Source organism: Canis lupus, chromosome 11 (assembly GCF_003254725.2).
Source record: "Canis lupus dingo isolate Sandy chromosome 11, ASM325472v2, whole genome shotgun sequence".
In the NCBI taxonomy this organism is placed as follows: Eukaryota; Metazoa; Chordata; class Mammalia; order Carnivora; family Canidae; genus Canis; species Canis lupus.
Genome location: NC_064253.1, coordinates 25858604 through 25876357, shown reverse-complemented (window position 1 = coordinate 25876357; position 17754 = coordinate 25858604). Strand labels below are relative to the sequence as shown.

General features: G+C 44.9%; 1 protein-coding gene and 1 long non-coding RNA gene across 4 annotated transcripts in view; one reads left to right on the top strand and one right to left on the bottom strand.

The window, feature by feature from the left end:
* The window catches only part of SIL1 (SIL1 nucleotide exchange factor), a 218792-nt gene that overhangs the window by 178980 nt on the left and 22058 nt on the right, over positions 1-17754 (top strand). The window lies entirely within an intron of this gene.
* LOC112649696 (uncharacterized) lies at positions 4025-15161 on the bottom strand. Of its 2 annotated transcripts, XR_004803465.2 has the most exons (5): positions 14788-15161; positions 9820-9933; positions 9585-9701; positions 5761-5964; positions 4025-4698 (listed from the first exon to the last, which is right to left on the bottom strand). It is a non-coding gene; the product is annotated as an uncharacterized LOC112649696 (long non-coding RNA). The 2 variants fall into 2 exon arrangements; XR_003129718.3 differs by having other exon boundaries at positions 4025-5964; positions 14788-15133.

The following is a 17754-nucleotide window of genomic DNA, read 5'->3' as shown; positions in this document are numbered from 1 at the left end:
TGAGAAAATACCAAGGACTTGGTTTCTCTTTCATTGAAGGAGCAGGATTTGAAGAGTATGTTATACCAGAGGGGACTGGACTGACCAGGAGCAGCTAAAGTGTGGAAATGAGAAAGGTGGTTGTGGAAAAGGAGCCTGCCAGGGGGAGGGGTTTACATATATCATCTCCTCTAATTCTTGTAACAGTTCTTGCTGTGAGTAATAGTATTCTCATTTTTGAGAAGAAGGTACTTGGCCAAAGACAGTTTATGGGAGAGCTATAAATTTCTTTGAAGAGTTAACAGACTCTCAGAAAAAGTGCCATCCCTCGAAGAGTCTTAAATGGTAACCCTAGTCTTTTTAGTCATCAGTCACACAAGCTCTTGACTGATATTTTGAGGTTGCTGGAAATGGGATAGGGAGGGAGCAGGTGGGATTTATGGAAAGTCCTCCATACTCAGGCTAGTTCCCATAAGCAGTCTGAGTGGTAGTCAGGATGTGATTTGATAAAAAGTCTCGTCTGTATCTTCCTTTCACTCCATCCTCCACCTGTACATCTATCTATGGATGTACAAAGTATCTAGATACAAAGTATCTAATGGATGCTAACTGGATTGATCCTTTTTAGAGATTTCAGGCCCACAGGCATCTGCCCATTGCCAACTAACCCTGAAAACAGCTCAGACCATCCTTTATGGAAAGAGACCTGGTCAGACTGGGCAAACATGTTTTGGTCTCTCCCGCTCTGGTTCATTTTTCAGGACAGCTGAGCCCCTTCTCAGTGGTTTCTCTAGGATATTTAAGTCACAAGGTCATTGAAGGGGAACCTTCTCCCATTGTACTTCATCTCTTCTCTCCCTCCCATCAAGTACTTCTGAGTGTTTTGTTTATTGAATCTGATCAGTTAGAAGTTTTCTCTCCCAGCCCCTATTCTGCTTCTGCTAGTAACAGTAGTCTATTACTGAAAGAGGAGAATCCATAAAGAGGAGGGGAAGGGCAATAATTGAAAGATGGCAGGAGGGATCCCTGGGTGGCTCAGCGGTTTAGCGCCTGCCTTTGGCCCAGGGCGTGATCCTGGAGTCCCGGAATCGAGTCCCACGTCGGGCTCCCCACATGGAGCTTGCTTCTCCCTCTGCCTATGTCTCTGACCCTCTCTCTCCTCTCTCTCTCCCTGTGTCTTTCATGAATAAATAAAATAATCTTTAAAAAAAAAAAAAAAGAAAGAAAGATGGCAGGAAATAGCCACCCTGTCCCCCACTGATAACAGCCATGCTTTGCGGCCACTGCTGCATGCATAGAAGACTGGTGGGTGAGTCTCAGGGCTTTTTCAGGTTGTTGGCTGCATCCCATTATCTCAGGATGTGTGCAAAGTGTTTAATGAACAGCACCGAGTAAAAAAAGCTGTCATGTGGCTGTGGAACAGAAGGATTTCCTCGAATTGGGCAATCTATAATCCCTTTGTTTCAGGGAAATCTCTAAGATTGACTTCCCAGTCTGCCTCCCAGCCCCCACTGCATTTCATTTGTGTGCACAACCTTGAGGTTTGAAGCTAATTTATTTCTATCTCATTTTCTTCCAGCTTTTATACTGCATTTAATCAGTTGCTTTGGTCCCACTGCCACTTCAGTCAGCCTTGCCGGGAAAGGATTATAGCGGAGCCCTGATGCTCCAGCCTCATCCAGAGCATCTGGCCAACATGCCAGAACCCAGAATGCTTCAGAGGCTTTCTGCTCTCTTTTGAGTGGCAAGCATAGGGTAGTTTGGGCTGTGTGGGAGCCTTCCCTTTGCAGAGCACTCAGAAAATGGGAAGGAGGAAAGGTGCTAAAGGGTCTTTTTAAAAGCCAGCTGGAAAAGTGTTTACAAAATTAAATGCAAGTCATCCTCCCGTTTTCCCAAGAGTTTTCCTCATTTTACTTCTTGTGGTTAAGTCCTTTTAGATTAGTCCTTTAGATCGTGGCAAGTAGATGAGGGTAAGGTAGGGTTTCTGCCCCACTGTTTGGCATTAGACTGGGAGTTCCAGGGGCATCCTTTGATCATAGGTATTGGTCTAGTACCTTCACTCTGAGTAAGTGTCTTTTCACAATTCTCATGGTCTCGGTGAAAATGTGTTTCTGGCTAAGTGTATGCCCACCTTGGAGTAGATACTAAAATTCAAAAAGAAGCAAAGGCCAAGCAGAAAGTGGGTCCAGGAGTAAACTTGCTGGATAGTATTCAGTAGGAAGTCAGGACAGGAATAGGCAAGCCCTCGTGTATACCTGTGGCATTTAACATGAGATCCCTGATAATGTAGATGCTCTTGCCAAAGAGCTTTGGATGGTGATCAGTGGCTGAATGGAGGAGCCTCAGATCTGCCTCAGCGCCTCTGTTGAAGTGATTTGTACAGGACCATGGGGCCATGTGGCAGCCAGAATGAGAAGATGAGTCCGAAGCTCTGAGTTTTTCAGGCTAAGATAAGACCTTCAGGTAGCATTTTCAGCCCAGTTGGAGAACTCCTGGGATCTGGGACAATGTGTTCCAGCAAGATTTAGATAAAGCCCCCTCTCCAGCTCTGTAACTCACAAAGAACTTAGCCTTAAACAAGCTCAGTTTATCCTTTTGCTAAAGTGAGAAATGATTGGGGACTTCTCAAGCTGGATAGTGCCTCATGGGGCAATGAATGTCCTGTACAAAATTGTCCAGCCTGCCCACCCTCCTCCCCCCTCTTCCTCTCCACCTCCTGCCTTTACTGCTATAGTCTATTTTCAGATATTCATAGTAACCTCTTGGGTTTCCACATCTGTCTTGCTATGGCTGATCTTGGGCCTGTGTTCTTAAAGTCTGTACCCAAAAGTCTGTACCTAAAACTCATTGGCTAAGAGATGCGTAAGACTTGTTTTCTCCATGGAATGTAATCAGACATGTCTGTAATATTTTGTTAAATGTCCAGATGAATATCTTTGAGGTGACTTACTTAAATTTAAATTTTGTGTCTTCAACTCTGAGTTAGTAATACCTTCACATGGTTCAGAATTCAAAAGGTGTGAAAAGGCATGGTGAAAACGATTTATCCAACCCTCTCCTTGCTGTCCAGCTTCCCTTCCTCAAGGCAACCAGTTTGCCAGTTTCTTCTAGAGATATTTATGCATAATCAAGCAAATAGACCCATAGTAGTTTTTTCCCAGTTTCTACACAAAAGGTAGGTTACTATATAAACATCATTCTACAATTTGTTTTTTCCATTGAATAATGTACCTTGGACATGATTCTTTATCTGTACATAAAGTGCTGCTTAGGAGGTGAGTTTTATTTTTAACAAATGTAGAATGATTCCAGTGGAAGCTTTTGGAAAAATGCGTGCATTGACCCGTGTTTAAAAATGACAGTGCTCCAATTAATTAGACTTACTACTCAGCAAAATTTACTATTTCGACAAAGGATGTATTTGACTGTTGTGTCTAAGAAGTGATTACTGATGACTTTTTAGAGCTAGTATGACTCACAAAGCATCTTTGATGATAAGTTTGGAATGACTGTGTCATTAGTTCTGATTGGGAGTTTGTGTATTTCAGAATTTTAGTTTAAAATATGTTAAGGCAATAAAGCAACCATGTGCTGGATCTCTTTGGCTGCACTCTGTCTCCCTTACTGTGTTGGGACAATTTTCTAACAATTAGGGGTGGGGAGCTATGCTAGGTGTACCATGACCACTAGGTACTTTGGACTCTGGAAATGCCCTGATGCTTTATCCTAGCAACTGTGAAAAGTAAAAATAAAAAGCTTAGCTATTTGCATTTTCCCCACTGAAAGCTTCCGACAAGTTGGGATTGCATCCAGACCCATGTGGTCCTTTCATGATCATGTTCTTGTGATAAAAAGAAGATCCCAAGAGGGATTGGGGTGGGAGAGGGGGGATGAGTTGGAGGTGGGTAGGAGGGCTCCATCTTGAGTGTTTGCCAGGGAGGCCACTTGAATGCTGCCAGGAGAGCCAAGCTATTTACAGAAGACAAAAGCCATAGTCCTTGCCCCTTAGGGTTGGGGTATGTGGACTTAGAATTCTTAGGGTCAGCTTAAGACACTCAGGGGTCCTAAACACTGAAAAGAATATAGTGCTTGCCCCATCTGTGGTCCCTCCTCTTCTCCCCATAAATAGGGAATTCAAAACAAAAACAATTCTGAATTTTAAATAAGGTCTACCACCCCAGGATGGATGACTAGTTAGATTTTTTTTTTTTAATGATGTACTAAATATCAAATTGACTCAGTTTTTCCCCCTCGGGTTTTTTGGGTACCCATGCCTTGCAGATGCCCAAAGACAGATTGAGTGTCTGTTTCGTGATCTGACATTGAGAGATTCTAGTTCTCCTGAGGAGCTGTCCCTTTCTGGGATTTGAGTGGCAGAAATTATTTTACCATGTCAGGAATTTGGAAGTTTAAAAAAAAAATGTCCTTTTGTTTATTTAATAATATCTTTAACCCAACTGAACATAGAATTAGCTCTGAAATTTTTCTCCAAGAAATGCATTTTCTTCTTGAGTGCTCCATGATGAAATCAGTCTTAATTTCAGTTCAACTAGTGTGTAAAAACACACAGTGAGTGATTATTAGTCCCCGAAGGAGGCAAGACAGATGGAGCCCAGAATGGAATTGGCTTTATGATTAATTGAATCCTTGAAGAGTTGAATAGAGTTAGAGCTGATTCGGCCCAATCAGCGTCTTGAGGCGGCTGGTGCTGTCCTGAGCCTGAGAGAGGAAAGGGTCACAATAACCCAGATTTATCCTCTATTAAAATGGATTGGATGTATGCACCAGACGGTTCCCATTTTTAAACCATTGATGCAGGATAATTGGAATGGAAACAAACAAGATTAGAACTAGATTACAGGTATTTGTGCAAGTTGCCTCCTAAATCAATCAGAGTCGATGATTTATTCTGAGGGTGTGTTATCATTAGAGTGAATCATTGAAACTCTGAGACACATCTGGAGCTGTCCAGCCAGAAAGGGAAGAGGGAGGAAGGGGCACAGAGTGCTGCTTGGGGTTGGGAGGAGGCACAACTGTGCAGTGCTTTCCTGGCCTGTAGGACAGGGATCTTGCAGAGGGAATTTTAATTTTACCCTTTTTTTTTTCTTTTTCTTTTCTTTTTTTTTTTTTTTTTGCAGCAAGACCTATTGGTTAGGTCTGAAATGACTGCCCCTACTCCACAGTGAACAGATAGATGTGTTCTTTATAATGGTTGGATCAAATGGTCACCCAGGGTAGCTGCTGCCTCTGGGGACCCTGCAGTTCAGGGCATGGGAAGGGAGAAGGCCTGGTGCTGTGGGGGACTGCAGCTGCATTAACCAGCAAGTCCATTAGGATGACGGGTGCCCTGGTGCCTTTCCAGGGGGCCTGTTAGTGCAGGACATCATCTTTGGAGCTAGAAAGCTTGGCTATACTTGCTGGACCAGGAGCTGAGGCAAGAAGCCTAAGTTCCCTCCTGGCCCTCTGCTCTCTCTCAGTCTGGCCATGGGCATAGGGTCGTGTCTGGGGTCATGATCTTGAGGGTGGATGGACCTAATCCTGAACTCAGGAGTCAGGTCACAGAGGTCACAGTTTCACATCTACAGCCATCTGGCTGACAGTTGAATACTTGTTTTACTTAGAAAAACAAGAGGACTAGGTGCCCAACGTTTCTTCTGTCTGAAGAAGGATACCACTTGCTTCTCAAGTTGTCTTCCAGGCACTGGTGCCCATACCAAGTGTCTGGCAGTAGGCTGGGATAACCCCAAGAAGCTCCATCTGATCGGCAAGCCTCACCCTTACCTTCAAACTGTGCTTTTTTTCCTTCTTCTTTTCTTTTTTCCATTTTGAGCTCTTGTGAGTCAGGCTGCAAGGCAGCTCATTTACATGGGAGTCAGCCAGAAGGAAAGCGGCTTGAAGTCTACTTTCATTTTGCCGTGGGAGGTGTTTTCCTGTTGAATTGCTAACCAGGCAGGTCAGAGGGAATCATAAGGGATCTCAGTCATCCTTAGATAGAAACAAGTACAGCAAAGCATCTCATAAGCTGGTGAAAAAAATCTTTGATGGCATTTTTCAACTCTGGCATTCTCCAAATTGAACATACCTAAAGGCACTGTCCCCAAGGGAAGAGAAGAGGGTAGTTTCTTGGCCCCATATCAGCGAAGATAAAAACCAAGGCCCATGCCACACCCTCAGGCCACTATAGAGCTTAAGAACTGAGCCTACCTCCCTGCCTCCCTTCCTCCCTTCCTCCCACTGATGTCCTGCCATTACCTTGGTCCTGCTCGCTGCTCTGGTGGTAGCTTCCCTGCTGCCATTCTGTTAGGCACAAAGGACTTCTAATTTGCCAATTTTGTTGGAGTCCCCTTTGTAGAGAATAGTGCCTGCAAAGTATGTAATCCCCTTGTATCCCTTGCAGCCTTTGTTCTCATCAGAGGCATCTTCTCCCTTTCCAGCTCAGCCTCAGCTGGACATTTTGCCCTGCCCTGGTCTGGACCCCAGAGCAAACAGTGCTCAGCAGATCTTCCTTCCTTGCTTTGGTGTGGGCCGGGAGCAGGAGTGGCGTTCCTGCCTAGGGCACCGAACCTGCTTCATGGACTTGAAAGGCCTCAAGCATGTGTGAGAAAGAGAGGAATTGGTGATGCAGTGTCAGCCTGCCTGGGACAGCTTGTCTGTCCTGTAACCCTTGGCATCGGGGGCCTGAGGAGTGCGCTTGAGTCTGGACTCTACTTCCTGTCTGCCTGGAGTGATGCCTGCCGTGGAGTCCTGGGAATGCAGCTGCTCTCTTCAGTGGCAAGAGAGCAACTAGACACTTAACCCTGCTGGTTATATAAGGTGGTAGAAGAACTCGGTGGTGTCTTTCTTAGCTTTTGATTCCTTAGACTTTGGTTGGAACCTGTCCTCTGAGGCAGGGGAATATGCTCACCACCTTTGCTGATTCCCCAGTGAAGCCCAATGTGGCACAAAGCTCTTAATTTTAGCCTCGAGCATGACACATAATATTTGTGCCTATCACATCCTGTCCATCTGTCAAATGCCCAGTGCCCAGTACGCATCAGAGGGCTTCCTCTGCTGTGAAGCAGAGTGGTAAGGGGAGGGAAGCCACCTAGGCTTGTGTCTCACAGAGACTTTCTTTTTCCTCTTGGACATCAGCATGGTTCACATTCACAGTTTCTGCCGGGCCTCCCTGTCCCTCTTCGCTTGGGGCCAGCATTCTCTGTCATGAGCAAGTGGGTGGACAAGCCCTACTGGGAAGGGCTGAAACATGGGAGACCCATTAGGGCGGGATGGGAAGTGGTAGGACAGACGTGGTTGGACACATGCCTCCTGTACATCTCATACAGTGTGAGGGGGCCTCTCCTCACCCCTCACCCCTCTCTCTTTGGTACCCCCAGCTTGTGGACTACTAGGCAAATGTGATTCTGGATGACAAGCTAGAAGGGGAGGACTAAGCTAGGTAGCACCCTTGGCTAAGGGCTTCCCACCAAGAGTGATGCTTTCCAGAATAGCACCTAATGCCATTTCCACCCGTTAGTATGTTCTTAAAAGGTAATTTTGTCTATTAAATATCCCAAAGGAACTGTGCTGGGGAGGTACTAAAGGAACTAGAGATGCAGGGGAACCCAAGGGGCAGAAGTATCAGAGTCCCACTGATTGGCACAAAGACATTGACCAAAGCCCTTAGCCTCTCTGTGCTGTTACCTGGAAGTGTGGACTTTTCTCCTCTACCTCCTGGGGCCACGGAGGAAGAGATTATCCCTATAAAATGCTCTGATTGTCTTGAAAGAAAGATGGTATATCTGTGCCAGTTGTTACTGTTATAAATAGTGACGCTTGAAAACCAATAGGGCATCATTCTGAGGAGCTGCAAATACTACCCACACCTGTTTGTTTTCCATTTTAATTTCACCTTTTCCTAAGGAAGGGGAGGGGCAGATGCTGTCTGCCCTGCACACTTCACCAATTATTGCGAGGATTAACCTCAAGGAAATGAGCACAACCAGGAGCATGAACTGGGCAAAGGCATTTGGCTGTCGTGCCTGTTGCCCATGCAGACAGGCTCAGAGAGTCCAGCTCATTTGACGAATGTTTACTGAATTTCAACTCTTACATTCTAAGAGGATAGAAAGATGCATTTGGCATAGTCCCTAACTCAAAATGTTTAGCGTCTAGACCAAGGCATGAAGAGTGTCTAGTACTAACCTGAGTGCCTACGATAATTCCACACACTGAGCTGAGTGGTTTATATACATTTTCACATTGAATCTGAGTAAGTATGATTATGAATAAGTACAATTCCTTCCATTTTACACTCGAGGACCCTGAGGCCTAGAGAGGTCACATGCTTCCCTAGGGTCACAGAACTGAACTGTGTTAGGACTCAAACAGGAGCCTAGTGTGACACAGAAGCCAAGCCTTCAACCACTGTGTTGTAGCTGTGATAATAAATGCTGAGAGACAGACACTGAGAGGCAGACAGAAACAGAGAGGGGGAAAGGGGCAGGAGGAAGAGGGGAGAGAGGGAGGGAGGGAGGAGGGGAGCACGGAGATGGGAGGACAGGCTGAGGGCGGTTGGACAGAGAGGAGGAGAGAGAGGTATCTGGGTTCCTTTTGTTTTCCTGTGAATGATAATCAGCCTTATTCATCACTTTTATTTCTGACCTCTGACCTCTGCTTTTAATCTGTAATATGCCATAGGTCACGTGACATCCAACTCCAGGAGCAAAGTCAGGGTCTGTATTAGGGTGGGCTCTAGATAGGAAACTTGATTTTGGTGGTTCATCAGTCCTCAGCAAACACTGCTGTCATGAGGTGGACTCTGATTTTTCTGTGGGAAAGGTTTTGGGATTTCTTCCCTCCTTTTTTGATAAATTGGGTTCTGGTGTCTTTGTAGTTGAATGGCACATTCAGCCCCATTCAGCCTGTCTTCCCAAATGGCACCCCTTTCCCCCCCTTACCAGGGGCTCCTTCTGGAATCATTGAGAGCATCAGTGCCCATCTAGCTGAGGTCCTGGGCCCAGAAAGCTTTCAGAAGCAGTCCTCTGCTTATTAGGCACCTTGGGTGAACCTCTGATAGAGAGGCAGCCATGGTGGTGTTGAACCCGCCACTGAGGGGGTTGTTTGCCTGGTGTCACCAAATACTGGAGAGGGACCCTGTCTTTGGGGAGAGGGTCAAGCATGGTATTTTTAGCAAGCAATCCTTTGTCATTTATTCAGCCACTTTAAAAATAGATACCACTCTTTCTTTCTAATTGGCACCATTTGTCATCCTCTGTCCTTGCTTTTCACATGCTGAATTGTTCATGAATATTTATTTACCCTCCCAGAGGCAACTCCATGTATGTGTGTGTGTATATACACGTGCATGGGGGCTCTCAGAGCTCATTCTGCTGCTCTTTGGTTTTTTGTATCATAAAAGGTGATATAGTGAAAGACAGGGAAGGGAAGCTGGAGCCCTAGTCATTGAACCCCTTTCTTTGATGGTGCATCCTCGCATCTCTCTGACATTCTCCATGTCTGTGAGGTTACCTGTCCTTCCACTCTGGTTGCTTGGATGGTTGCCTTTTTTTTTTTTCTTTTTTTCTTTTTTTTTTAAACTAAGCCGACCTCAGGCTTCCATTCCATACCTCCATCCTTTTGTCCTGTCTGTTGGAATTCTTTCCTTTGGCAGTCAAATCCAGGATCCCTGAGATGCTCCCTGGTGTAGACATTAAACCATTCAGGTTTGAGGTCATTGACAAAAGCTGTGTGAGAGGAGAAGGGAACCAGCATTTACCTTTGTCCCCCAGTCAGACCTCTGTATCAGCCACCTTAATACCCGGGCCCTGGCACATCCAAACAACAGTGGAGCCTGGAGCTTACCTCAAGTGTGTTGTGCTGAGCTAAGGACTCTGGAGAGAACCTCCCCCTTGTGGCCTCTCCACCTGGTGTGTCCCCATCCCTGAGTCATTGTTCTGTCTTTTGACTCTAATGTGGCTGAAAAGACAGTATGAAGGGGTTATTATTGATAATGTACATTCCTAGGGTGTATTCCATCTAGCACCTCTGACACTCTTTCCACATGTTCCTGTGGAAGACTATGTTCTCTTTTTCTTAATATCTTCTATAGACCAGAAATGATTCCAGATGTTGTCTCAATCCCCTCCCAACCATCCCCCATTTCTAGCAAGGCATCCTTCTCTCCTCATACCCTGTTTCAAAACTTAAATCTTCTGGTCTTAAAAATTCATACATTCATTTTTAAAAAGTATATCAACTATCTGCTATATGCTAAACACTCTGCTGTACTAGAGATACAGTGGTGAGTAAGACATAGGTCTCGATTCTTAAATGGTTGATCTTTTAGTCAGAAACTAATATTTAGGGACACCTGGGTGGCTCAGCCATTGAATGTCTGCCTTTGGCTCAGGACATGATCCTGAAGACCCAGGATCAAGTCCCACATTGGGCTTCCTGCATGGAACCTGCTTTTCTCCCTCTGCCTATGTCTCTGCCTGCCTCTCTCTCTCTCTCTCTCTCTCTCATGAATAAATAAATAAAATCTTAAAAAAAGAAACTAGTACTTAAAAGGCAGTTAATACATCACCAAAATTAAAAACCTTAGTCCATCAAAGGACACTGCCAAGACACTGGAAAAACAAACCACAAAAAAAAAAAAAAAAAGAAAGAAAAACACACCACAGAATTGGAGAAAAGTTTACAAATCAAGTATCTGGTAAGGGGCTTGAATATGTTAAAAAAAAAAAACCTCTTAAAATCAATAATAAAGGGCAGCCCAGGTGGCTCAGTGGTTTAGTGTTGCCTTCAGCCCAGGGCTTGATCCTGGAGACCTGGGATCGAGTCCCACGTCAGGCTCCCTGCATGGAGCCTGCTTTTCCCTCTGCCTGTGTCTCTGCCTCTCTCTCTCTCTCTCTCTCTCTCTCTCTCTCTCTCTCTGTGTCTCTCATGAATAAATAAATAAAATCTTTTTAAAAATCAATAATAAAGACAAGCAACTCAATTAAAAATAGGCAAAGGCTCTGAATTGACATCTGTCTGAAGAAGATGTATGATGGCCAATAAGCACATGAAAAGATATCCAACATCATTAGCCACCAGGGAAATGCAAATCAAAACCACAGTGAGATAAAATTTTATACTCACTAGAGTGACTGTTATCAAAAAGGCAGATAGTATCGAGTGTTGGCAAGAATGGAGAAATTGGAACCCTCATACGCTGCTTATGGGAATGTGAAAGATGCAACTGATTTGGAAAAGAGTTTCCATTCCTTAAGTAGTCAAGCATGGGTGCAATTCCATCATAGGTGTATACCCAAGACAAATGAAAGCATATGTCCAGGGTGCCTGATAGCTCAGTGGTTGAGCTTCTGCCTTCAGCTCACATAGTGACCCCAGGATTCCTGGGATCGAATCACATATTGGGCTCCCTGCAAGGAGGCTGCTTCTCCCTCTGCCTCTCTCTGTGTCTCTCATGAATATATAAAATCTTTTAAAAGAGAGAGAGAAAGAAAGAAAGCATAAGTCCACATAAAAACTTATGCATGAGTGTGCATAGCAGCATTATTTATAATAACCAGTAAGTGGCAACAACCCAAATATCTATCAACTTCTAAATTGACAAACACGTTTTTTTATCCATACAATGGAATATTAATTTGACAAAGAGAAATGAAGTACTGATTACCTGTTACATATGGATGGAACTTTATAACATGCTAGTGAGAGAAGCCAGTCACAAAGGAGCTCATATTTTGTGATACCATTTATATGAAATGTCCAGACAAGGTAAATTTAATGAGCAAGAAAGTGGATTAGTGATTTCCTAATCTTGGAAGGGTGGGAGTTGGGGAGTTAGGTATGGGTTTTGGCGTGGAGGGTGGGTGATGAAAATGTTTAAAAATTGATTGTAGTGATGATTTTACAACTCTGAATATATTAAAATTTACTGGATTATACACTGTACATGGGTGAATTGTATGGTATGTGAATTATATCTCAATAATGGATTACATAGTGATTTCCTAGATGGGTTAGCTAGGGAGGACCTATGTAAGATATTTCATTCTAGCCTCAACTCAAATGTTAAGCCATTCACATATTAAGGTAAATTTTTAGAGGGAGGCAGGGGAAGCAGATGGCTAGTACATGGACCCTGAGGCAGGAACAAACTTGATGAGGCGGTGAAGCAGCCAGAAGGCCAGTATTGCTGGAATGGAGTAAATCAGAGGGAAACTAAGTGAGATTGGGGATTTTTGGCAGTACACCTAAAGAACAAGGTAAGATAGATATATATATATATATATATATATATATATATATATATATATATATATATTTGGATTTTATTCTAAGGGTAATGAAAAGCCACTGTTGACTTTTAATCAGGGGAGTAACAAGATCTGATTTACTTTTTTTTTAATTAAAAAAAACGTTTTTTAAAGATTTTATTTATTCATGAGAGACACAGAGAGAGAGGCAGAGACACAGAGAGAGGTAGAGACATAGCAGACAGAGAAGCAGACTCCCTGCCAGGAGCCCAATAGGGGACTTGATCTCGGGACCCCGGGATCACGCCCTGAGCTGAAGGCAGCGCTCAACCACTGAGCCACCCAGGCGTCCCGTACATTTTTTTTTTTAAGATTAATTTATTTATTTTAGAGAGCACACTCATGAGTAGGGAGGAGGGACAGAGGGAGAGAATCTTCACGCAGAATCCCCACTGAGCCCAGAGCCCAACATGGGACTCAGTCTCACGACTCATGAGATCATGACCTGAGCCAAAACCAAGAGTCTGACACCCCTGATTTACATTTTTTGAATGATCTCTCTGGTTGCCTGTGGGAAGGAACTCTTCATATTTTCATAATGTAGAGCCTTCTATCTTATTGGCTTACTATCTTGTTGTTTTATGCCTTCCAAGATAGGAAGTTCTTCTTGGTGTCTCCTTCAAGTCATTCCTTCTCATCAGGATTCTGGAAGGTGGAGCTCATGGCCATATTAGCCCTTTCTAACTGGGATGATTATTGCTCTCCAGATTAGGACAAGGAGTCAGAAAGCTTCCATATCTTTCTGGATGTGGCCACTTTTATCATGAGATTTTGACTTTGAAGGCTCAGGACCATGGTGTCTGCTTGGTTTTACTTTGCTGGGGTTGGCTCTGGCCCTGGTACCCTGGTCCCAAGATAAGTAGTGCAGTCCCTTTACCTCCACCAGCTAACAGTGTACCCACGTCCTTTCCCTGAGTTGCAGGGCAGTCTGCCTGGTAAGCAGCGCAGGATGCTGTATTGAAGTCCCATGCCCGATAGCTGGCTTGGAAAGAACTATTTTATGGCTCCAGGGAGCTCTTGAGAGACTGATAATATGCTGAATTAGAACGTAAGTCAGGAGCTCTGTGGCCAGGATTTGAATGTGGACGCTACTGGATGTTAGCTGTCTAAACCTGGGCAAATTATTCATCTCCTCAGCAGTTTCCCCATCTGTAAAATGAGGATAACCTCGTATTGGTTATCATGGGGGGATAAAATGTATTAATGCATGTGAAAAATTAGGAAGAATGCCTTAGGGAGGCTCCTGGGTGCTCATTGAGTTAAGTGTCTGCTTCTGGTCAGGTCATGATACCAGGGTCCTGGGATCCTCCTTTGACTCTGCTCAGCAGAGAGTCTGCTTCTCTCTCTCCTTCTGCCCCTTCCTCCTCCAGTCGCACACACTTTCTCTCTCAAATAAATAAATAAAGTCTTAAAAATAACAACAACTCAGAAGAATGCCTACCAAATAGTGCTCAGAATGTTAACCTCTTTCATTATCGTCTTTAAGGGAGCCTCTCCATAGGGCTGTCAGGTAGCTCCGGGGCTCCCTTCAGAGGGAGCAGAGAAGAGAGCAAGGCCTAAGTGCCGATGCCTTTTATGACCTAGCCTCAGAAGTCAGAACCATCACCTCCTCCATTTTCCTTTGGTCCCATAAGTCAGCCATGACTTGGTGTGGAGGGAACTATACAAGGCATAATACCAGAAGGCAAGGCTTCAGTAGCTGTTTTGGAGACCAGCTACTATACCCTGTATCCAAAGGCCCTTTCCTAGACACTGTGGAAGGGGACCATAGGCACCCACGGGTTGGACCCTTTGTAGGTAATTATCTGTGAGGCGGGCCATGCTCATTGTGGCTCACCAAGCCTGTACCCTCCTGGCTGAAGTAGTGGCATGTCAGAAGAACAGTGTTTTCATTTTTCAGCCTCTGACCCATGATGGGTGATGGAATGATAGAGGACTTTGTACTCTTATAAGCCTGCCAGTGGCTTGGGCATCCGGGCTCTGAATTTTGTGAAGTGGACTAACGAGCTGACCACCTCTTTCTACATACAGGCTTCTTGGTTTCAGAGGAGGGGACAATTTTGCTACCTTGAAATCCATTTATTTCAAGATGAGGGTGGGTGGTATTATACTTTTAAAAATACATTTTCATCCCGTATGGTCTTCTGTTCTATAAGGTCTCCCTTATGAGGTGGCAAAGCGGGCTGGCGAGAGGGGCTCTCAGGTGAGATGCTCAGCTTTAGACAGCTTGACAGTCTGTGTAGGGGGCGAGTTACTTAACCTGTCTGAGCCTCAGTTTCCTCAACTAGGAAATGGAGAAGACAGAGCTTCACAGACTCACTGTGAGGATTAAATGAGATAAGGTATGTGTAGTATAAACAAACTCCTAGACAGAGCACAACACACAGTAAGGAAATAATAGCTGTCGCTAAAAATATTATTAATGTCAATTCAGTCACCACCATCATCATCATCCTTATGCTTATTGACCCTGAATGGGACGGAAAGAGGGGCTGTGACTTACCAAGCCACACGGCAGGGAGTCTGGGCCCGAGAACAGGGTCTCCTTCTCTCTTCTTGTGTTCATACTTTCCATCTTGAATGTTCTTCCACACGATGCCTGAACCACAAATAGAAGTTTGGGCAACTCCCAATTATCCCTCATGTGAATAATTCACTCAGAGATAATCTGTGTGCCTGGCTCCCCTCCCAAATCAGCTGAGTGGATTATTCTCCTCTTTCAATTATTCAACAGTACAAGTAATTGGGAGCTGGCATTAGCATATGAAGGCTGTGAGGTCATCTCTTGTTGTTCTCAGTTGCTCAGGCCTGCCAGTGACCATGTTTCAGAAGAGCATGGAAGCTGTAGAGCAGAGCCCAAGGGCAAGGACAGAGGTGGTGACAGGATTGAGGGTGAAGGACAACAGCCTACAATGACCTGGTGGGGTAGGCGAGGCTGCCAACTACAGAGCAGGAGAGCCAGACAACAGTGTATAAAGGCTGCCTTCTCTCTCCCTGGGCCAGAGATGGGCCCTCCTGGAGGCAGGGCATACTTCCTTCAGGAGCTCTTGGTTTTAAAGTTGGCTCTAGAATGTTAGATCTTTCCAGAGTCTTTTAAAAATACCTTTGGCTACCCTCCTCCCTTCTATTGCTGTCCTATTTGGCCTCAGGCTACTGTATTAGGAGATATAGGGAGCCTCTCCTTTCTGTGAAGTCGGGTCTCTCCATTAAAAATAACAGGTGTAGGGGATCCCTGGGTGGCGCAGCGATTTAGCGCCTGCCTTTGGCCCAGGGCGCGATCCTGGAGACCCGGGATCGAATCCCACGTCGGGCTCCCGGTACATGGAGCCTGCTTCTCCCTCTGCCTGTGTCTCTGCCTCTCTCTCTCTCTCTGTGACTATCATAAATAAATTTTAAAAATAAAAAAAAAATTAAAAAAATAAAAACAGGTGTAGTAATGATACATTCATACACAAAGTAAATGAATAAAGATTTATGTGTAGATTTGTAGTACGTATGTATTCTTAAATGTATAATGCAAAAACCAGCTCTTACTTCTGAGGGTAAGAGGAATGAAGTTATGAGAAAGGGATTTTTCCTTTGTGTTTTGCACTTTCTGTACTATGTGAGGTGGTTTTTGGTTTTTGTTGTTGTTTTGTTTGTTTTTTACCATGACCTTATGTTAGTTTCTAATTAAATGATAGAATAAAAGACATAGAAGAGAAGCTGCAGTTGGGTTTTGCAGCATTAGCTCATTAAACCATCATGATAGGAATCCCTGGGTGGCTCAGCGGTTTAGCGCCTGCCTTTGGCCCAGGGCGCGATCCTGGAGTCCTGGGATCGAGTCCCACGTCAGGCTCCCGGCATGCGGCCTGCTCCTCCTCCTCCTCCTGTCTCTGCCTCTCTCTCTCTCTATGTCTATCATAAATAAATAAATCTTGAAAAAAAATAAACCATCATGATGTATACTTTTGAATTGGATTGAGTTTGGGGTGGACCCAGCAGCTTGTTCAGAACCCTTGAGCAAGGTGGACCTTGGGGCACTATGCATGAATGCCATGACCCAGGCTCTCTTAGAGTCTTGTTTTCCTTGTGGGACTGAACAAGCACTTGTCCACCCCCAGTGGACATCAGGGCTTTGGCCCTGAGGTCATCATCCTCCCTCCTATTCTTATTATCCCTTTCACTTCTCCTTCCCCAAGGACCCAGAAACCGTTTGCCCTGGATCTGCTGGACTCAGGATTACCCTGAAGTTATCAGCAGTCTCCTCTTTGCCTCTGGGGAACAGAATAAAATTCTTGATTCATACACCATTTTGATGTATGTGGTGTGTCCAAGTTTGAGAGTTTTGTAGGGGGAAGAAGGTTAGTTGACTTTTGAACTGTTTCTCTGGGGTGGTTTTTTTTTGTTTGTTTGTTTGTTTTTAATGCTTTCATTTAGTTTTTTAAGAAAAGTTGTTTGAGCTCCATTTGGGATTTATAGTTGCTTAGGTTATCTCTCCAGGTTTTGGCCGATGATTGGTTCCAGTGTGTGCTTAGGAAGGGCAGGGGCAAAGTAGGGGGTGGGAACTTTCTTGTCACTGGGACTCTAAGCAGCAGCAAAAAAAAATTGTGCTATGTGTGAAGCAGGAGCAGAGCAGCTCAAAGAGCACTCTGGGCCAGAGGGCCCATCCATGGGCAGGCTGCTTTTCAGCCTAGCTGGAGGTTCTTACATCTGGGCCCAGCATGGCTGCACTGAACTAGACCTTCAAAAGTGGCTCTGGAGTACCAGGCTAGCTAGAGCATTTAGCTGCTCCACATGGGAGCTGAGCCTCATTTTCCTCCATTCCTAGAGAAGGCCTCAGTGGCAAAAAGAACTTGGTAGCCACATATTGGCCAGCACCACTGATGAGAGCAGACACCGAGTCAATGGTGAAATTGATGGAATCAAAAGAATGGACAGAGCTTGAGAGCTGAAGCCTAGACATGCCTCTGCTGGGTCTGGCTCCTTAGCATCCTCATGATCTTCGCCTAGCTGGTCTTGGAACAAAGAGACTTCCTGAATATGTTTCAGCTCTGTGTGGCCTGATGGAGGGCTGAGTTCCCAGCTTCCCCTTGAGAAGGGAAGCTGCTTTGATAAAAAGCCAGAGAGACAATTGAGGTGTTGGCTGGAGCCTAAGGAGAGAGTTCAAGGATGCAGGAGTGAGCCCTGCTAGTGAGGAAGGCCAGGGACCTCTTCTTTCAAGCCAGATTAGGAGGAGAGCCCCACTACAAACCCTTCATGCTAGGCACTGAGCAAATGGTGGCTTTGGTGGTAGTGGGGATGTGGTAGGTTTTCTATTTCTGTACTAAAATACCTGCTTCCCCTCTGCAGGAGGTAGGAGTATCTTGGAATAAAGAACCACTCCGTGAACCATTGGTATGAATGGGAGGGGCCTGGGCTGAGCCTCATCCCTGTCTTTATGTCCTTATCCAAGGTGCTGAGCTGCAATTTCCAGGTTGGGATTTTATTC